The 14,001-nt window shown below is 46.6% G+C and overlaps 6 non-coding genes across 6 annotated transcripts; all 6 read left to right on the forward strand.

The window, feature by feature from the left end:
* The first annotated feature begins 1,588 nt into the window (after positions 1–1,588).
* Positions 1,589–1,698, forward strand: trnal-caa (transfer RNA leucine (anticodon CAA)). Its single transcript has 2 exons — positions 1,589–1,626; positions 1,653–1,698. It is a non-coding gene; the product is annotated as a tRNA-Leu (tRNA).
* Positions 1,699–2,029: 331 nt separating this feature from the next.
* Positions 2,030–2,102, forward strand: trnak-cuu (transfer RNA lysine (anticodon CUU)). The gene has a single exon. It is a non-coding gene; the product is annotated as a tRNA-Lys (tRNA).
* A 2,252-nt stretch (positions 2,103–4,354) lies between these two features.
* On the forward strand, positions 4,355–4,464 carry trnal-caa (transfer RNA leucine (anticodon CAA)). The gene is made up of 2 exons: positions 4,355–4,392; positions 4,419–4,464. It is a non-coding gene; the product is annotated as a tRNA-Leu (tRNA).
* A 331-nt stretch (positions 4,465–4,795) lies between these two features.
* trnak-cuu (transfer RNA lysine (anticodon CUU)) lies at positions 4,796–4,868 on the forward strand. Its single transcript has one exon. It is a non-coding gene; the product is annotated as a tRNA-Lys (tRNA).
* A 2,252-nt stretch (positions 4,869–7,120) lies between these two features.
* trnal-caa (transfer RNA leucine (anticodon CAA)) lies at positions 7,121–7,230 on the forward strand. The gene is made up of 2 exons: positions 7,121–7,158; positions 7,185–7,230. It is a non-coding gene; the product is annotated as a tRNA-Leu (tRNA).
* Positions 7,231–7,560: 330 nt separating this feature from the next.
* trnak-cuu (transfer RNA lysine (anticodon CUU)) lies at positions 7,561–7,633 on the forward strand. The gene has a single exon. It is a non-coding gene; the product is annotated as a tRNA-Lys (tRNA).
* The last annotated feature ends 6,368 nt before the right edge of the window (positions 7,634–14,001 follow it).

Raw genomic sequence — 14,001 nt, forward strand, 5'->3', positions numbered from 1 at the left:
CACTGTTTAAGGTTTTATATTCCCAATGCTTTAACTCGAGTGCCCATCACAGGTGAAAGAAGATGTAAAATGTATCTACCTCAAGGAATAATGTGCACAAACTGCCAAAAGTGTTTAACGTGTCGTCGCAGTAGCGCCCGCCCCTTTCGCTCCCAGCGTGCCCTGCGGCGCTAGGTGACAAAAAGACGCTCCGAGCTTGGAACGCTCTCTTCTCCTCTCTTCTCTTCTTGCTCTCTTCTTCCTTTTTTTTTGTTCAAGCCTTTGTCTATCTCTTTGAAGCCGTCTCCACGGACGAGCCTGTTTACTTTTCCTTTGTCTCAACAAAGCGTCCGCCACGTGGGTCGACAAGACTAGGCCAGCCTCATCGCCCCCCTGAACTCTGAAAACACCTGGAAACACCTGGAACTAAGCTTAAGCGCTAAACCGGACAGAGACTTTCTTTTCTACTTCGCTTCTACTATTTTTGAAGTAATCTACGCCGTTTACGTGGATCAGCGCTACGTTCTCATCTGAGTAAAGGCCGCGTGAGGAGCTAACACCCAGCTAAAGCGTTCTACCGCTAAGGAACTCCCGGACATCGCCACGCGCCATCTCGCGCCACCGCTGCCGCCCCGCGTCACGGACATCGCGGCACGCCACTGCCTTCGCCCGCCACACCGCTCCACGCGCCGCCTCGCGCCACCGCTGCCGCCCCGCGTCACGGATATCGCGGCACGCCACTGCCTTCGCCCGCCACACCGCTCCACGCCGCTGCCTCGCCACGGATCTCGTCCGCGGACAAGGACCAGCCGGACCGAGTTCTACAAAATCGTAAGCCGACTTCAGTGTGCGGTTCTTTTGTGGCGTGATTTGGGTAGAACTCAGCTGTTCCTCCTCCCTTAGCTTCTCACTTTCCCTCTTTTTGATATAGATTAGCATAGACACGTTTGATTATCAAAGGCAAAACCCTGGTTTAACATTATCTGCATGAAATCTGCTGTTAAATCTGATATAACATCACCTGTGATTTACCTGTGCGCATTTCTGCTCTGGTGCCCTTTTTGATTGCCCTTTTGATAAATAAACTACACGAAAGAGTTATTGACTATTGTTTGTTTGATTAGACTATGCGTAAGTCCCTGAATCGTGAAACACCCTTCAGACCTTTTAACGAGCGCGATTAAGGACCGTATCTTAGCTTTTTGGGTTTTACCCTGGTGCCCCGTCTTGTCTCGTTTCTGCTAAGAAATCTTCCTTAATCGTAAACTGAATACCTGTAGTTTGAGACCCTACACAAGGATGTGAATAGCCTGTTGGCTCCTGCTTCACTAAAGGTTCTATATCCATTCACTACACAGCTTTCTTGGATGCACTACTGCTGTTACGGCTCTCGACTGACATCTCAATTGCAATAGACTTTAAAACGAAGCATTAGCTTGATGTGGACTTTTAAAGGACGCAGTAGTTTGATGTGACAACAACCACATCAAACTCCTTTAAAAAGAGACAGCAGTTTGATGTGTTTTTTTACCAAAGTATAGGTACGGTCATTTGTGCTACTGTAATAACGGATATGATTCTGTATACTCACAGTTCACGTAAATAAAGTGTCAGGATGGCCGAGCGGTCTAAGGCGCCAGACTCAAGGTAAAATCCTTCCTCGCCACAGGGGATTCTGGTCTCTGAATGGAGGCGTGGGTTCAAATCCCACTCCTGACAAAAAAAAAATATTTCCTTTGGAAAGGAAGCCATTTTTACACCCTAATTTACAAGCACAAATGTGTGACAATGGATGAAAAATTGTCGTATTGGCTTAAGATTTCAAATGAAGTGTTACTTCCAATGATGAATTGTGATGTGATGGCCAATCTACTACGTAGATGCTGTACTGTCAAAGCATTGAGTACATTCAGAGTGAACTGTATCATATGTCTTATACTGTAATTGTGACCACTCACTGAGAAATTAAAGTGACAGATTAATTTACCAGACTTAGTACTGAAAAATTCTGGGTTTTCATTATGACCTTTTTTTGACTTTTGGACAGCCAGCCTGGCTAGCTCAGTCGGTAGAGCATGAGACTCTTAATCTCGGGGTCGTGGGTTCGAGCCCCACGTCGGGCGGAGTTGATTTGAAGCTTTATGGACTGCTTGCCATTACAACCCGTGAAATCTTGGTCATAAATTTTCTTCTGTTGGAACCGAAAGAAGAAGAATTAATCCCTCTGTAACAATGAGATTTCAACTATTTCACTCAATTCTCATCACCTGTTAAAGTCATCTCTTTATATGGACTGTACATAATTGGAAAGACTTCATCTAGTGTAAGGTTGCCAAAGCATTTACTTTGTACTGATTTTTGGAACGTTATCTTCGAGATAAGGGAGCTCAATGTCAGCATCGCTGAAATGTCCAAGGTGTCAGGGTCAAGGTAAACTCCTACCTAAGCGTAAGCAAATTTGGTCTACAAGTGGAGGAATGGGTTCTAATCCCACTCCTGACAATGGGTTTGTCCTATATTTGACCTCATTGCAAGTGTAGGGGAATGGAGATGGACATTCCACGGCCAGATAACAGAAAAACTCTCTTTGAACATTGGGGGGTTTTCTTTCTCCCTCTCTCCCTCACCGCAGGGAGCCGCTGTGACTTTGGCGATAACAGACCTTCTCCCCCACAGTCTTACAGGAGGACGCCCCGATGAAAACTATGTTTTATGTGATTATGCCATGAATGTTTGTCCGAATCAACTCCGTACACCTCATGTTTCACCTTGTGTTACGTATTTTTCCACTGTTTAAGGTTTTATATTCCCAATGCTTTAACTCGAGTGCCCATCACAGGTGAAAGAAGATGTAAAATGTATCTACCTCAAGGAATAATGTGCACAAACTGCCAAAAGTGTTTAACGTGTCGTCGCAGTAGCGCCCGCCCCTTTCGCTCCCAGCGTGCCCTGCGGCGCTAGGTGACAAAAAGACGCTCCGAGCTTGGAACGCTCTCTTCTCCTCTCTTCTCTTCTTGCTCTCTTCTTCCTTTTTTTTTGTTCAAGCCTTTGTCTATCTCTTTGAAGCCGTCTCCACGGACCAGCCTGTTTACTTTTCCTTTGTCTCAACAAAGCGTCCGCCACGTGGGTCGACAAGACTAGGCCAGCCTCATCGCCCCCCTGAACTCTGAAAACACCTGGAAACACCTGGAACTAAGCTTAAGCGCTAAACCGGACAGAGACTTTCTTTTCTACTTCGCTTCTACTATTTTTGAAGTAATCTACCCCGTGTACGTGGATCAGCGCTACGTTCTCATCTGAGTAAAGGCCGCGTGAGGAGCTAACACCCAGCTAAAGCGTTCTACCGCTAAGGAACTCCCGGACATCGCCACGCGCCACCTCGCGCCACCGCTGCCGCCCCGCGTCACGGACATCGCGGCACGCCACTGCCTTCGCCCGCCACACCGCTCCACGCGCCGCCTCGCGCCACCGCTGCCGCCCCGCGTCACGGATATCGCGGCACGCCACTGCCTTCGCCCGCCACACCGCTCCACGCCGCTGCCTCGCCACGGATCTCGTCCGCGGACAAGGACCAGCCGGACCGAGTTCTACAAAATCGTAAGCCGACTTCAGTGTGCGGTTCTTTTGTGGCGTGATTTGGGTAGAACTCAGCTGTTCCTCCTCCCTTAGCTTCTCACTTTCCCTCTTTTTGATATAGATTAGCATAGACACGTTTGATTATCAAAGGCAAAACCCTGGTTTAACATTATCTGCATGAAATCTGCTGTTAAATCTGATATAACATCACCTGTGATTTACCTGTGCGCATTTCTGCTCCGGTGCCCTTTTTGATTGCCCTTTTGATAAATAAACTACACGAAAGAGTTATTGACTATTGTTTGTTTGATTAGACTATGCGTAAGTCCCTGAATCGTGAAACACCCTTCAGACCTTTTAACGAGCGCGATTAAGGACCGTATCTTAGCTTTTTGGGTTTTACCCTGGTGCCCCGTCTTGTCTCGTTTCTGCTAAGAAATCTTCCTTAATCGTAAACTGAATACCTGTAGTTTGAGACCCTACACAAGGATGTGAATAGCCTGTTGGCTCCTGCTTCACTAAAGGTTCTATATCCATTCAATACACAGCTTTCTTGGATGCACTACTGCTGTTACGGCTCTCGACTGACATCTCAATTGCAATAGACTTTAAAACGAAGCATTAGCTTGATGTGGACTTTTAAAGGACGCAGTAGTTTGATGTGACAACAACCACATCAAACTCCTTTAAAAAGAGACAGCAGTTTGATGTGTTTTTTTACCAAAGTATAGGTACGGTCATTTGTGCTACTGTAATAACGGATCTGATTCTGTATACTCACAGTTCACATAAATAAAGTGTCAGGATGGCCGAGCGGTCTAAGGCGCCAGACTCAAGGTAAACTCCTTCCTCGCCACAGGGGATTCTGGTCTCTGAATGGAGGCGTGGGTTCAAATCCCACTCCTGACAAAAAAAAAATATTTCCTTTGGAAAGGAAGCCATTTTTACACCCTAATTTACAAGCACAAATGTGTGACAATGGATGAAAAATTGTCGTATTGGCTTAAGATTTCAAATGAAGTGTTACTTCCAATGATGAATTGTGATGTGATGGCCAATCTACTACGTAGATGCTGTACTGTCAAAGCATTGAGTACATTCAGAGTGAACTGTATCATATGTCTTATACTGTAATTGTGACCACTCACTGAGAAATTAAAGTGACAGATTAATTTACCAGACTTAGTACTGAAAAATTCTGGGTTTTCATTATGACCTTTTTTTGACTTTTGGACAGCCAGCCTGGCTAGCTCAGTCGGTAGAGCATGAGACTCTTAATCTCGGGGTCGTGGGTTCGAGCCCCACGTCGGGCGGAGTTGATTTGAAGCTTTATGGACTGCTTGCCATTACAACCCGTGAAATCTTGGTCATAAATTTTCTTCTGTTGGAACCGAAAGAAGAAGAATTAAACCCTCTGTAACAATGAGATTTGAACTATTTCACTCAATTCTCATCACCTGTTAAAGTCATCTCTTTATATGGACTGTACATAATTGGAAAGACTTCATCTAGTGTAAGGTTGCCAAAGCATTTACTTTGTACTGATTTTTGGAACGTTATCTTCGAGATAAGGGAGCTCAATGTCAGCATCGCTGAAATGTCCAAGGTGTCAGGGTCAAGGTAAACTCCTACCTAAGCGTAAGCAAATTTGGTCTACAAGTGGAGGAATGGGTTCTAATCCCACTCCTGACAATGGGTTTGTCCTATATTTGACCTCATTGCAAGTGTAGGGGAATGGAGATGGACATTCCACGGCCAGATAACAGAAAAACTCTCTTTGAACATTGGGGGGTTTTCTTTCTCCCTCTCTCCCTCACCGCAGGGAGCCGCTGTGACTTTGGCGATAACAGACCTTCTCCCCCACAGTCTTACAGGAGGACGCCCTGATGAAAACTATGTTTTATGTGATTATGCCATGAATGTTTGTCCGAATCAACTCCGTACACCTCATGTTTCACCTTGTGTTACGTATTTTTCCACTGTTTAAGGTTTTATATTCCCAATGCTTTAACTCGAGTGCCCATCACAGGTGAAAGAAGATGTAAAATGTATCTACCTCAAGGAATAATGTGCACAAACTGCCAAAAGTGTTTAACGTGTCGTCGCAGTAGCGCCCGCCCCTTTCGCTCCCAGCGTGCCCTGCGGCGCTAGGTGACAAAAAGACGCTCCGAGCTTGGAACGCTCTCTTCTCCTCTCTTCTCTTCTTGCTCTCTTCTTCCTTTTTTTTTGTTCAAGCCTTTGTCTATCTCTTTGAAGCCGTCTCCACGGACGAGCCTGTTTATTTTTCCTTTGTCTCAACAAAGCGTCCGCCACGTGGGTCGACAAGACTAGGCCAGCCTCATCGCCCCCCTGAACTCTGAAAACACCTGGAAACACCTGGAACTAAGCTTAAGCGCTAAACCGGACAGAGACTTTCTTTTCTACTTCGCTTCTACTATTTTTGAAGTAATCTACGCCGTTTACGTGGATCAGCGCTACGTTCTCATCTGAGTAAAGGCCGCGTGAGGAGCTAACACGCAGCTAAAGCGTTCTACCGCTAAGGAACTCCCGGACATCGCCACGCGCCACCTCGCGCCACCGCTGCCGCCCCGCGTCACGGACATCGCGGCACGCCACTGCCTTCGCCCGCCACACCGCTCCACGCGCCGCCTCGCGCCACCGCTGCCGCCCCGCGTCACGGATATCGCGGCACGCCACTGCCTTCGCCCGCCACACCGCTCCACGCCGCTGCCTCGCCACGGATCTCGTCCGCGGACAAGGACCAGCCGGACCGAGTTCTACAAAATCGTAAGCCGACTTCAGTGTGCGGTTCTTTTGTGGCGTGATTTGGGTAGAACTCAGCTGTTCCTCCTCCCTTAGCTTCTCACTTTCCCTCTTTTTGATATAGATTAGCATAGACACGTTTGATTATCAAAGGCAAAACCCTGGTTTAACATTATCTGCATGAAATCTGCTGTTAAATCTGATATAACATCACCTGTGATTTACCTGTGCGCATTTCTGCTCCGGTGCCCTTTTTGATTGCCCTTTTGATAAATAAACTACACGAAAGAGTTATTGACTATTGTTTGTTTGATTAGACTATGCGTAAGTCCCTGAATCGTGAAACACCCTTCAGACCTTTTAACGAGCGCGATTAAGGACCGTATCTTAGCTTTTTGGGTTTTACCCTGGTGCCCCGTCTTGTCTCGTTTCTGCTAAGAAATCTTCCTTAATCGTAAACTGAATACCTGTAGTTTGAGACCCTACACAAGGATGTGAATAGCCTGTTGGCTCCTGCTTCACTAAAGGTTCTATATCCATTCAATACACAGCTTTCTTGGATGCACTACTGCTGTTACGGCTCTCGACTGACATCTCAATTGCAATAGACTTTAAAACGAAGCATTAGCTTGATGTGGACTTTTAAAGGACGCAGTAGTTTGATGTGACAACAACCACATCAAACTCCTTTAAAAAGAGACAGCAGTTTGATGTGTTTTTTTACCAAAGTATAGGTACGGTCATTTGTGCTACTGTAATAACGGATCTGATTCTGTATACTCACAGTTCACATAAATAAAGTGTCAGGATGGCCGAGCGGTCTAAGGCGCCAGACTCAAGGTAAACTCCTTCCTCGCCACAGGGGATTCTGGTCTCTGAATGGAGGCGTGGGTTCAAATCCCACTCCTGACAAAAAAAAAAATATTTCCTTTGGAAAGGAAGCCATTTTTACACCCTAATTTACAAGTACATATGTGTGACAATGGATGAAAAATTGTCGTATTGGCTTAAGATTTCAAATGAAGTGTTACTTCCAATGATGAATTGTGATGTGATGGCCAATCTACTACGTAGATGCTGTACTGTCAAAGCATTGAGTACATTCAGAGTGAACTGTATCATATGTCTTATACTGTAATTGTGACCACTCCCTGAGAAATTAAAGTGACAGATTAATTTCCCACTTAGTACTGAAAAATTCTGGGTTTTCATTATGACCTTTTTTTGCCTTTTGGACAGCCAGCCTGGCTAGCTCAGTCGGTAGAGCATGAGACTCTTAATCTCAGGGTCGTGGGTTCGAGCCCCACGTTGGGCGGAGTTAATTTTAAGCTTTATGGACTGCTCGCCATTACAACCCGTGAAATCATGGTCATAAATTTTCTTCTGTTGGAACCGAAAGAAGAAGAATTAAACCCTCTGTAACAATGAGATTTGAACTATTTCACTCAATTCTCATCACCTGTTAAAGTCATCTCTTTATATGGACTGTACATAATTGGAAAGACTTCATCTAGTGTAAGGTTGCCAAAGCATTTACTTTGTACTGATTTTTGGAACGTTATCTTCGAGATAAGGGAGCTCAATGTCAGCATCGCTGAAATGTCCAAGGTGTCAGGGTCAAGGTAAACTCCTACCTAAGCGTAAGCAAATTTGGTCTACAAGTGGAGGAATGGGTTCTAATCCCACTCCTGACAATGGGTTTGTCCTATATTTGACCTCATTGCAAGTGTAGGGGAATGGAGATGGACATTCCACGGCCAGATAACAGAAAAACTCTCTTTGAACATTGGGGGGTTTTCTTTCTCCCTCTCTCCCTCACCGCAGGGAGCCGCTGTGACTTTGGCGATAACAGACCTTCTCCCCCACAGTCTTACAGGAGGACGCCCCGATGAAAACTATGTTTTATGTGATTATGCCATGAATGTTTGTCCGAATCAACTCCGTACACCTCATGTTTCACCTTGTGTTACGTATTTTTCCACTGTTTAAGGTTTTATATTCCCAATGCTTTAACTCGAGTGCCCATCACAGGTGAAAGAAGATGTAAAATGTATCTACCTCAAGGAATAATGTGCACAAACTGCCAAAAGTGTTTAACGTGTCGTCGCAGTAGCGCCCGCCCCTTTCGCTCCCAGCGTGCCCTGCGGCACTAGGTGACAAAAAGACCCTCCGAGCTTGGAACGCTCTCTTCTCCTCTCTTCTCTTCTTGCTCTCTTCTTCCTTTTTTTTTGTTCAAGCCTTTGTCTATCTCTTTGAAGCCGTCTCCACGGACGAGCCTGTTTACTTTTCCTTTGTCTCAACAAAGCGTCCGCCACGTGGGTCGACAAGACTAGGCCAGCCTCATCGCCCCCCTGAACTCTGAAAACACCTGGAAACACCTGGAACTAAGCTTAAGCGCTAAACCTGACAGAGACTTTCTTTTCTACTTCGCTTCTACTATTTTTTAAGTAATCTACGCCGTTTACGTGGATCAGCGCTACGTTCTCATCTGAGTAAAGGCCGCGTGAGGAGCTAACACGCAGCTAAAGCGTTCTACCGCTAAGGAACTCCCGGACATCGCCACGCGCCACCTCGCGCCACCGCTGCCGCCCCGCGTCACGGACATCGCGGTACGCCACTGCCTTCGCCCGCCACACCGCTCCTCGCGCCGCCTCGCGCCACCGCTGCCGCCCCGCATCACGGATATCGCGGCACGCCACTGCCTTCGCCCGCCACACCGCTCCACGCCGCTGCCTCGCCACGGATCTCGTCCGCGGACAAGGACCAGCCGGACCGAGTTCTACAAAATCGTAAGCCGACTTCAGTGTGCGGTTCTTTTGTGGCGGGATTTGGGTAGAACTCAGCTGTTCCTCCTCCCTTAGCTTCTCACTTTCCCTCTTTTTGATATAGATTAGCATAGACACGTTTGATTATCAAAGGCAAAACCCTGGTTTAACATTATCTGCATGAATTCTGCCTTTAAATCTGATATAACATCACCTGTGATTTACCTGTGCGCATTTCTGCTCCGGTGCCCTTTTTGATTGCCCTTTTGATAAATAAACTACACGAAAGAGTTATTGACTATTGTTTGTTTGATTAGACTATGCGTAAGTCCCTGAATCGTGAAACACCCTTCAAACCTTTTAACGAGCGTGATTAAGGACCGTATCTTAGCTTTTTGGGTTTTACCCTGGTGCCCCGTCTTGTCTCGTTTCTGCTAAGAAATCTTCCTTAATCGTAAACTGAATACCTGTAGTTTGAGACCCTACACAAGGATGTGAATAGCCTGTTGGCTCCTGCTTCACTAAAGGTTCTATATCCATTCAATACACAGCTTTCTTGGATGCACTACTGCTGTTACGGCTCTCGACTGACATCTCAATTGCAATAGACTTTAAAAAAAAGCATTAGCTTGATGTGGACTTTTAAAGGACGCAGTAGTTTGATGTAACAACAACCACATCAAACTCCTTTAAAAAGAGACAGCAGTTTGATGTGTTTTTTTACCAAAGTATAGGTACGGTCATTTGTGCTACTGTAATAACGGATCTGATTCTGTATACTCACAGTTCACACAAACTAACCCTTTAAGCGCCAAAGTCGCAGAAATGCGACTTTACCGTACAAGGAAATTTATGAAATAATAGTAGAAAATGAATAACTTCAGTCATTGGTCGGTTCGGTGCAACTTCCTCTTATTAGCCAGGTATGATCCAGGGCAGATCCGGTAAGGAAAAAAGTGGCTGGAGGAAGTACACGTGGCATGCAATTTACAGCAGATTCTGACTCTGAAGGGTATTATCTCCCCGAGAGTGACGATGGATTTCCAAGTGGAGATGAAGGGACTTCGAAACAACGGACAGGTGCAAAGGACAGACGGAGGCAAGGAACCAGTGGAACCAGCGGCTGTAGTAAAACTTGCCCGGTGGATGAGAGCTGGGACATGCTGAGAGAGGTCGAGGTATTTGAGGCATGGATCAAACCTTTTGAAGACCCAGTTGGCTACACAGGAGAGATGGATCTGACGGATGCTAATCCATTTGATATTCTGTCACTCTTTCTGACCGATCAGTTTTGGACTTTCATTACTGATGAGACAAATAGATATGCACATCAGTGTATGGCACCTATGATTCTGAAGCCACATTCAAGATTTCTTGAGTGGTATGATGTATCAGTCACCGAAATGAAAGCTTTCTTCGCTTTGCATCTCTCCATGGGCCTTGTTGAGAAACCTGAAATCGAGGATTACTGGGGAACATTTTGGCTTACACAAACGCCTGGATTTGGAAATGTAATGTCAAGAAACAAATTTGAAATCATTCTTTCGTTCTTTCATTTTGTCAACAATAATGATTATGTGAGAACAGGCGAGCCCGGGCACGATAAACTGTTCAAAGTCCGCCCAATAATAGATTTGATTATTCCCAAATTTGCAGCAGTTTACAGTCCAATCAAGGAGCTTTCTTTAGATGAAATGACAATAGCTTTCAAGGGGAGATCTTCACTAAAATGTTACTCTCCGAATAAACCTGACAAATATGGCTATAGAGTGTATGCCCTGAGTGAAAGCTGTTCAGGGTATGTTTTGCGCTGGTCAATGCACACTGGACAGTACAAAAATAATGCAAGCAACATCAGTGCAACACACGCAGTTGTCCGTGAGTTGGTTTCTCCCTTTACGGGCAAAGGACACGAGATTTACATGGACAGTTACTATACCTCGCCTGTAATTGCAAATGAATTAGCAGATTTGGAAACTGGACTGTGTGGGACGGTAAGGATTACCAGGTTGGGGATGCCAAAATGCCTTGGTAAAAGTGTCTTACAGCTGAAAAAAGGAGATGACCCAGTTTTTTGCAGAAAGGGAAAACTCCTGGCTTGTGCTTGGCACGATACTAAACGTCTCACCATGTTGTCCACAGTCTATGGAAATGATTGTGTTCAGAGGAGGATCCGATCCAAGACAGATGACACTGGCTTCCGTGACATCAAAAGACCTGTATGTGTCGACCAGTACAACGCCTACATGGGTGGAGTGGACACTGCTGACCAGAGGATGAAGACATACCTCTTTCCACACAGGTCCCGGAAATGGTATCATCGCATATTCAATGCCATTATAAGCATAAGTATTGTCAACTCACACATCATATACACCAAATCCACTCCAGGCCCACACAAACCTTTAAAGGTTTACATTCAGAACATTATTGATGCATTACTGGCTGATCACTCCAAAAAACAAGAGAGGCGCTCAAGACCGGAGGGTGAAATGCCACAGAGACTCACAGAGCGTCATTGGCTTTGTCAAGCAGAGGGACGTCCAGACTGCGCCGTGTGCTCTGACCGCTCTCGTACCAAAGGCAGGCGGCAAACAAAGTACAGGTGCCGTCTGTGTGGCGTTGGCCTCTGTGCGGTTCCATGCAACGAGAGATACCATACGCTAAAAAACTTTAAATGCTGTCATTTGGATATGTAAAAGTGCAGGGTACCTTGACCCTGGATGGACATCTTTTCTGTGATGGCTCTCTCCTTTCTTCACTGCTTTCTCCACAACCTGCCTGGCACCAATGATGGATGTATAAGTTGGAAAAATAAAAAAAATGAAAAAAATACATAATAAATACCGTGTTTGTCATCATTTGGTCAGAACTTGTAATCAGGGCCCGAGTTTGAAGATGTGAGCAAAAGGGGTGAAAATGGGTTAAAATGTGAAAAAACACCAAAATGAGCAAAATGAAATAATCCCCCATCATCAGTGCACAGTTTGCCCCCAGAAAAGCACTCCCCTGGGGCCTGGAGGTGATCTGACCACCAGAATATAGTACCATATACCCCTGCTGGACTTAGAAAAAAAACCGAGCTTCCAGCCAATAGTACACTATACCCGAGGGACTCTGTCGTTTTTCGGCAATAGTACACTATACCCGAGGGACTCTGTCGTTTTTCGGCAATAGTACACTATACCCGAGGGACTCTGTCGTTTTTCGGCAATAGTACACTATACCCGAGGGACTCTGTCGTTTTTCGGCAATAGTACACTATACCCGAGGGACTCTGTCGTTTTTCGGCAATAGTACACTATACCCGAGGGACTCTGTCGTTTTTCGGCAATAGTACACTATACCCGAGGGACTCTGTCGTTTTTCGGCAATAGTACACTATACCCGAGGGACTCTGTCGTTTTTCGGCAATAGTACACTATACCCGAGGGACTCTGTCGTTTTTCCGGGCCGTAGTATGAAGTTGTGAGCAAAAGGGGTGAAAATGGGTTAAAATGTGAAAAAACACCAAAATGAGCAAAATGAAATAATCCCCCATCATCAGTGCACTGTTTGCCCCCAGAAAAGCACTCCCCTGGGGCCTGGAGGTGATCTGACCATCAGAGTATAGCACCATATGCCCCTGAGGGACTTAGAGTAAAAACCGAAATAGTACACTATGCCTGAAAAGACTCTGTCGTTTTTCGGCAATAGTACACTATACCCGAGGGACTCTGTCGTTTTTCCGGGCCGTAGTATGAAGTTGTGAGCAAAAGGGGTGAAAATGGGTTAAAATGTGAAAAAACACCAAAATGAGCAAAATGAAATAATCCCCCATCATCAGTGCACTGTTTGCCCCCAGAAAAGCACTCCCCTGGGGCCTGGAGGTGATCTGACCATCATAGTATAGCACCATATGCCCCTGAGGGACTTAGAGTAAAAACCGAAATAGTACACTATACCTGAAAAGACTCTGTCATTTTTCGGCAATAGTACACTATACCCGAGCGACTCTGTCGTTTTTCGGCAATAGTACACTATATACCGTTGGACTTAGTCATTTTTTGGGCTCGTGGAAATAAGCGTTCAGCTCAAGAGTCCCGGGCTAAATCACGCTGCTCCCGAGAAATTCCTACGCTGCTCTCACGCGGGATGTGCAAAATGGTAATGCTGGGAGGGACGGGCGGGCGGTTTTTGAGAATGACGTTTTTCGCAATCGAAACAGGTACATTTCCTGGTTGTGCGGCTACCGGGGGAGGAGCTCGTTTGACGGACACACGAGAACCGCGATCGATGGGCCCCGTTCTGGTTTTATCCAGCTTCCAAGGCTCCTTCACAGCCGTAATCTCAAGTCATGGTTCGGAGGTGCGGAGGTGAGCGTCGGATCACGGAGCCTCTGAATGGAGCCCCGCGCTCCGCGCTCCTCCGCGCTCTAAGCGCCGCTCAGACCGGGCATGAGAGGGTCTATTTTCGGCTTGATTTTACCAGACTCGCGGGCACTTCCAGAAGCTTGCTGTTTGCTCTGATTGCTCGGGGCAGAGCACAGTGTCACGCTGACCACGGGCTGTACGTGGAGGTGAGAGCTGGTTGTAAGGCGGATCACGGAGCCTCTGAATGGAGCCCCGCGCTCCGCGCTCCTCCGCGCTCTAAGCGCCGCTCAGACCGGGCATGAGAGGGTCTATTTTCGGCTTGATTTTACCAGACTCGCGGGCACTTCCAGAAGCTTGCTGTTTGCTCTGATTGCTCGGGGCAGAGCACAGTGTCACGCTGACCACGGGCTGTACGCGGAGGTGACCCGCTCCGTGATCTTAGCTTCGCCCAGACCCAGGGCCATCCACCCCGCACACGGCCAGACTTTGCCCGGCCAGGGAGCACCTTCTGCGGGTCGGAGGCTCCGGGTCGGAGCCCCTGGAGCCTGGAGCCCTCACCGGGCCCC

This window comes from Eucyclogobius newberryi, unplaced genomic scaffold, assembly GCF_026437365.1.
Source record: "Eucyclogobius newberryi isolate DKJ021-1_F unplaced genomic scaffold, fEucNew1.0.hap1 SCAF_46, whole genome shotgun sequence".
Classification (NCBI taxonomy): Eukaryota; Metazoa; Chordata; class Actinopteri; order Gobiiformes; family Gobiidae; genus Eucyclogobius; species Eucyclogobius newberryi.